Here is a 6,988-nt window from a genome sequence, read left to right on the forward strand (position 1 = left end):
CGAACGGAGTCCAAACGGAATGAAACCTTCGTGATGATCTTTCTTGGACCGAAAGCAAACCAAAAGACTTGGAGATGAAGTAGGAGATGCAATGAGGCGGCCACGAGACAGGAGGGCGCGCCCAGGGGGGTAGGCGCGCCCCCACCCTCGTGGGCCCCTTGTAGCTCCACTGACGTACTTCTTTCGCCTATATATAATCTTATACCCTAGAAACATCAGGGGGAGCCACGAAACACTTTTCCATCGCCGCAACCTTCTGTACCCATGAGATCCCATCTTGGGGCCTTTTCCGTGATCTGCTGGAGGGGGAATCAATCACAGAGGGCTTATACATCAACACCATAGCCTCTCCGATGAAGCGTGAGTAGTTTACCACAGACCTTTGGGTCCATAGTTATTAGCTAGATGGCTTCTTGTCTCTCTTTGATTCTCAATACAAAGTTCTCCTCGATGTTCTTGGAGATCTATTCGATGTAATACTCTTTTGCGGTGTGTTTGCCGAGATCCGATGAATTGTGGATTTATGAACTTGATTATCTATGAATATTATTTGTTTCTTCTCTGAATTCTTATATGCATGATTTGATATCTTTGCAAGTCTCTTCGAATTATCGGTTTAGTTTGGCCTACTAGATTGATATTTCTTGCAATGGGAGAAGTGCTTAGCTTTGGGTTCAATCTTGCGGTGTACTTTCCCTATGACAGTAGGGGCAGCAAGGCACGTATTGTATTGTTGCCATCGAGGATAAAAAGATGGGGTTTATATCATATTGCTTGAGTTTATCCCTCTACATCATGTCATCTTGCTTAATGCATTACTCTGTTCTTATGAACTTAATACTCTAGATGCATACTGGATAGCGGTTGATGTGTGGAGTAATAGTAGTAGATGCAGAATCGTTTCGATCTACTTGACACAGACGTGATGCCTATATTCATGATCATTGCCTTAGATATCTTCATAACTATGCGCTTTTCTATCAATTGCTCGGCAGTAATTTGTTCACCCACCGTATTACATGCTATCTTGAGAGAAGCCACTAGTGAAACCTATGGCCCCGGGGTCTCTTTCTTATTATATTGCATCTCTTTTAATTACATCGCATCTCGTTTACTATTTTGCAATCTTTACTTTCCCATCTATACAACAAAAATACCAAAAATATTTACTTTACTATCTTTATTAGATCTCACTTTTGTGAGTGACCCTGAAGGGATTCACAACCCCTTTATCACGTTGGTTTCAAGGTTCTTCATTGTTTGTGCAGGTACTAGGTGACTTGTGCATTGTCTCCTACTAGATTGATACCTTGGTTCTCAATAACTGAGGGAAATACTTACGCTACTTTGCTGCATCACCCTTTCCTCTTCAAGGGAAAACCAACGCATGCTCGAGAGGTAGCAAGAATGATTTCTGGCGCCGTTGCCGGGGAGATCTACGCCAAGTCAAGACATACCAAGTACCCATCATAAAATCTTCTCCCTCGCATTACATTATTTGCCATTCGCCTCTTGTTTTCCTCTCCCCCACTTCTAAAACAATTTTCGAAAAGATTTGCCTTTTCTTCGCCCTCCTTCTGTTCGATCTTGTGTTACCATGTACCTTCTTTTTGCTTGCATCTTCGCTTGCTAAAAGTTTATGGATCCTCATCCACTTGCTAATCTCTTTAAGAGATCCAATTATGATGAACCTATTGCTAGTGAGTTGAGTGCACTAGATTATCTTTATGAGGCTTTGCTTGAAATTCGTGAATCTGAAAATTGTGATGAAGTACTTTATGAAGCGATTCACGATAGATCTTTGAATAAAAAGCATGATTGCAATGATTTTATTATAAATTCTATTGATGTAAATTGTGCTAATAATATGCAAAACCCTAAGCTTGGGGATGCTAGTTTTGCTATGTCCTCTACTTGTTGCAATGATCATGATTGGGGTGATAGTGCTTCTTATGATCTTGAAAATTTATTTAAGCCCCATGATGAATATGAGATTGATAATAATGTTTGCAATAATATTACAAGTGGGTTTGGAGATGTCATGACTTTAGTTAATGTTAATCCCACTATTTTGGAAGAGTGTCAACTTCGCATACATGTGGATCGTATTAAGAATATGTTTTGTGATAGCTATATTATTGAATTTGCTTATGATCCTACATGTAATTATTATCAGAGAGGAAAATATGGTTGTAGAAATTTTCATGTTACTAAATTACCGCTAGTTATGTTGAGATTGCTATTGTTTCTTTCCGCTTCCTTGCATATGCTAGTTTTTGCTTGCCTTGATAATTTGTTTGCCTATAAGTTGCCTATGCATAGGAAGTATGTTAGACTTAGATGTGTTTTTCACGTACTTTATGATGCTCTTTTTGTGCTTCAATTCTTGTCTTTCATTTGAGCATCATCGAAATTATCAATGCCTAGCTAGGGGCGTTAAACGATAGCGCTTGTTGGGAGGCAACCCAATTTTATTTTTGTTCTTAGATTTTTGCTAATGTTTAGTAATAAATAACTCATCTAGCTTCTGTTTGGATGTGGTTTTATGTTTTAATTAGTGTTTGTGCCAAGTAGAACCAATGGGATCTTCTTGGGTGATAGTTGTTTGATCTTGCTGAAAAAGACAAAAACTTTGCGCTCACGAAAATAATTGTTAAAATTCACCAGAACGTGATAAAATGTCAATTCTTTTTGAAGTAGATTAATATACAAATTATCCAGGTTGTCCTAGTTTTTCAAAAAAAATTGGAGTTCCAGAAGTATTCGAACAAATCAGATTGCTACAGACTGTTCTGTTTTGACAGATTCTGTTTTCCGTGTGTTGTTTGCTTATTTCGATGAATCTATGAGTAGTATCGGGGGGCATGAACCATAGAGAAATTGGAATACATTAGGTTTAACACCAATATAAATAAATAATGAGTTCATTACAGTACCTTAAAGTGGTGGTTTATTTTCTTATACTAACGGAGCTCATGAGATTTTCTGCTGAGTTTTGTGTTGTGAAGTTTTCAAGTTTTTGGGTAAAGATTTGATGGATTTTGGAATAAGGAGTGGCAAGAGCCTAAGCTTGGGGATGCCCAAGGAACCCCAAGGTAAAATTCAAGGACAACCAAAAGCCTAAGCTTGGGGATGCCCCAGAAGGCATCCCTCTTTCGTCTTCGTCTATCGGTAACTTTACTTGAGGCTATATTTTTATTCACCACATGATATGTGTTTTGCTTGGAGCGTCTTGTATGATTTGAGTCTTTGATTTTTAGTTTACCACAATCATCCTTGCGGTACACACCATTTGGGAGAGACACACATGAATCGGAATTTATTAGAATACTTTATGTGCTTCACTTATATCTTTTGAGCTATATATAATTTTGTTCTAGTGCTTCCCTTATATCTTTTTAGAGCACGGTGGTGGTTTTATTTTATAGAAATTATTGATCTCTCATGCTTCACTTATATTATTTTGAGAGTCTTTTATAATAGCATGGTAATTTGCTTTGGCTATAAAACTAGTCCTAATATGATGGACATCCAAGATGGGTATAATAAAAACTTTCATATAAAGTGCGTTGAATACTATGAAAAGTTTGATGCTTGATGATTGTTTTGAGACATGAGGATGGGGATATTAGAGTCATGCTAGTAAATTAATTGTGAATTCGAGAAATACTTGTGTTGAGGTTTGCAAGTCCCGTAGCATGCACGTATGGTAACCATTGTGTAACAAATTTGAAGCATGAGGTGTTTCTTTGATTGTCTTCCATAGGAGTGGCGGTCGGGGACGAGCGATGGTCTTTTTCTACCAATCTATCCCCCTAGGAGCATGCGCGTAGTGCTTGGTTTTTGATGACTTGTAGATTTTTGCAATAAGTATGTGAGTTCTTTATGACTAGTGTTGAGTCCATGGATTATACACACTCTCACCCTTCCACCGTTGCTAGCCTCTCTAGTACCGCGCAACTTTCGCCGGTACCATAAACCCACCATTTACCTTCGTCAAAACAGCCACCATACCTACCTATTATGGCATTTCCATAGCCTTTCCGAGATATATTGCCATGCAACTTTCCACCGTTCCGTTTATTATGACACGTTCCATCATTGTCATATTGCCTTGTGATAGCACATTCATTCATATTGTATTTCAAGCCTTTTTGCATAACAAATCAAACCTATGACCACAATTTTTACTTATAAAGTATTCATTCTTATAGAAATATTCCTATTATGATATTTTTACAACACTTATTCATATCTTGCAGGACTGGTGCGTTTAGGCACCCAAACTTCATCAAAAGTGTTTATAACCTTCAAGCTGGGGATCATCTTGTGCGAAAAGTTAGAACTAGAAGGGGCAAGCTGAAAAGAACCAGGGACTTACGCACCTAGTCAGACAGAGAAGAGCAGATGTCTGCTTGTGCGCGTGAGAAGGGGCTGGTCTGGCGCGACCAGCAAGATGCATGTCTGATCCCACGCGTGCGACCACGAGATAGCAGAGTACAAGGGGGTCGAAGGAAAGAAAATCATCAGCGCCGACTGCCTTTTTCTCCCCTCCTCCTCGCTGCCTTCCACTACTCACCTACCACCAGATCGAACAAGGGGATCAAGGGGAACCAGTAGAAGAACCAGATCGAAGGAGAGAGAGAGAGAGGGAGAAGAGGGTGCCGGGAGACTGGCGGTGGCGCCCGATCCACCATGAAGCTGCCCCGAACTGATCGGCGATCCACCGCTCCTCTCCAACTACGACGCCGACCTGCTGCACTTCCTCGTCTCCAACGACGACGCCGACCTGCTTCACTTTCTCGTCTCCAACCTCAAGATCGACCACTGCTACTCAGCTCCAACTCCTGCTGCTGCGACCTCCCTGACCGACGATCTCTGCCACTCCTTCTCTCCCCCTCCTCGCTACTAAGAGGGAGAGGATCGACCAGAGGCCAGGGGCGTCGGGCCTTCTGGTGCTCCACGCAAGATCGTCTCCAACGTGCTCTGCTGCTACTCTTCTTTGCCTGCAACATCTACAGCTTCGGATCGAAGATCATCAAGACCCATAGGCTCTGAACCTCTATCTTCTCTTGTTCCTGTTCTCTGAATATATGCACTGTTGGATCTGAAAATTACTTTGTTACCTGTGTACCTTTGCTGAAACCTCATGTATCCTTGCTGAATTGTTGTTACACTTGCTGGATATTAAGTTAGTAGTTATTCTCCTGTGAGCCGCTGTCACATTAATTGGTTGCATGAGTTGTGTGTGATGTCTGAACCATCTTCCATGTGCTAGTTTTACTTGTCTGTTTGATTACAAGAAAACCACTAAAAAAGAGACAATCCTATTTCTGAACCCTTTACCTTTGCTGCATTTTATTTTGTTTTACCTTGCTCTAGTAGATGCTTGTTGTCACTACGGTTTAATTCATCTATTCCGTTGTTCTGAATGTGTGCTTCGAAGTTCTAGATCCCTGAGGAGAACACGACATCCGTAGTTTGGGCGCAAAAACCCTGCTATATTACACTTGATCATTTTGGCGCCGTTGCCGGGGATCTAAATTTCATTAGCACATTAGTAGAAGCAGATCAGGATTTATTTTAGGTCGACTACGTAGTATTGCTGGCAACTAACCATTTCCTAACATTGGCTGCAGTTTTGAGAAAACTAGCATGTGTCAATTTCAGGAACTTTATAGGAAATTGTCTTATGCTTCAACCTGACTATTCACTAGAGCCATTTGATCCAGAAATCGGAAGGACTTTATTGAGAAGAAGAAGAGAGAATGAAATACGGTTTCAAGTTGCTGAAACTTTGCAAGATCAAGAAGAAGAAAAAGATGCCTGATCCAGTACCTTTGCTCAGGGACTTGTGGATCCCAAGAGATCATGGGATACCAGGACAAATGGTGCAACCAATTATTCAGGCGAACAATTTTGAATTGAAGCCTGCTCTGATTAACATGGCACAACAGTCCAGATTTGGTGGAACAGCTTTAGAAGATCCACATGAGCATATAATGACTTTCTTGGAGTATTGTAACACTCTCAAGTAAAATGGAGTTTCACCGAGTGCTATCAGATTATCACTATTCCCATTTTCCTTGAGAGATGGAGCAAGAGTATGGCTTAACTCATTGCCTGAACATATGAAGGATACTTGGGAGACCTTATTGCAGACATTTCTTGAGAGATACTTTCCACCAACAAAAGCTGCTGAATACAGGGACAAGTTAACAAGGTTTACTCAATATGATGGAGAAAGTTTGTATGACGCATGGCAAAGATTCAACTCTTTAATCAGAATGTGTCCTCGTCATGGTTTAGAAAGATGGCTGGTGTTACAAACCTTTTACAAAGGACTGTCCATTCAGACCAGAGCTTTTGTCGATTCTGCAGCTGGAGGAGGAATCATGAACAAAACCCTTGATGAAGCATTCGCATTGATTGAAAGTATGGCGTCTCATCATTTCCAATGGTCAAGTGAAAGAGCAATAGCACCACCACATCCTGGTGTGTACAATGTGTCTGCAAATGATAGCATGGCGGCTCAAATTGACATCTTGAACAAGAAGATGGACAGTATCATGTCAAATTGCATCGGTACATCTGTAGCTTCAGTAAGTGTGCCTCAAATGTGTGATGTATGTGGCCAAGCAGGTCATCCTTCAACAGAATGCACCTTCTTATTCAACAATTGGATCATCGGTTTCAGAAGTAAGTTATGCCCAAAGTCAAGGTCCATTCTCAAACAGTTACAATCCTTCTTGGAGGAACCATCCAAACTTGTCGTACAAGAACAATCAGTCATATGCAAGTGGATCGACAGTACAAGGAAATCGACCACCTAATCATCCAAGTCAATTTCAAGTGCCGAGGCAGAATGAACAACAAAATGTTCAGTCAAATGGAATGGAGGAAATCATGAAGATGTAGTTGGAATTGATGAACAAGATGACAAATGAAGTTAATGGCCTAAAGGATTATGTTAAGATGCTTGTGAGCA

The 6,988-nt window shown here is 40.6% G+C and overlaps 1 non-coding gene across 1 annotated transcript; it reads right to left on the reverse strand.

Moving 5' to 3' along the window:
- Positions 1–6,200: 6,200 nt before the first annotated feature.
- Positions 6,201–6,307, reverse strand: LOC120970072 (small nucleolar RNA R71). Its single transcript, XR_005764820.1, has one exon. It is a non-coding gene; the product is annotated as a small nucleolar RNA R71 (small nucleolar RNA).
- Positions 6,308–6,988: the final 681 nt, after the last annotated feature.

This window comes from Aegilops tauschii, chromosome 7, assembly GCF_002575655.3.
Source record: "Aegilops tauschii subsp. strangulata cultivar AL8/78 chromosome 7, Aet v6.0, whole genome shotgun sequence".
Classification (NCBI taxonomy): domain Eukaryota; kingdom Viridiplantae; phylum Streptophyta; class Magnoliopsida; order Poales; family Poaceae; genus Aegilops; species Aegilops tauschii.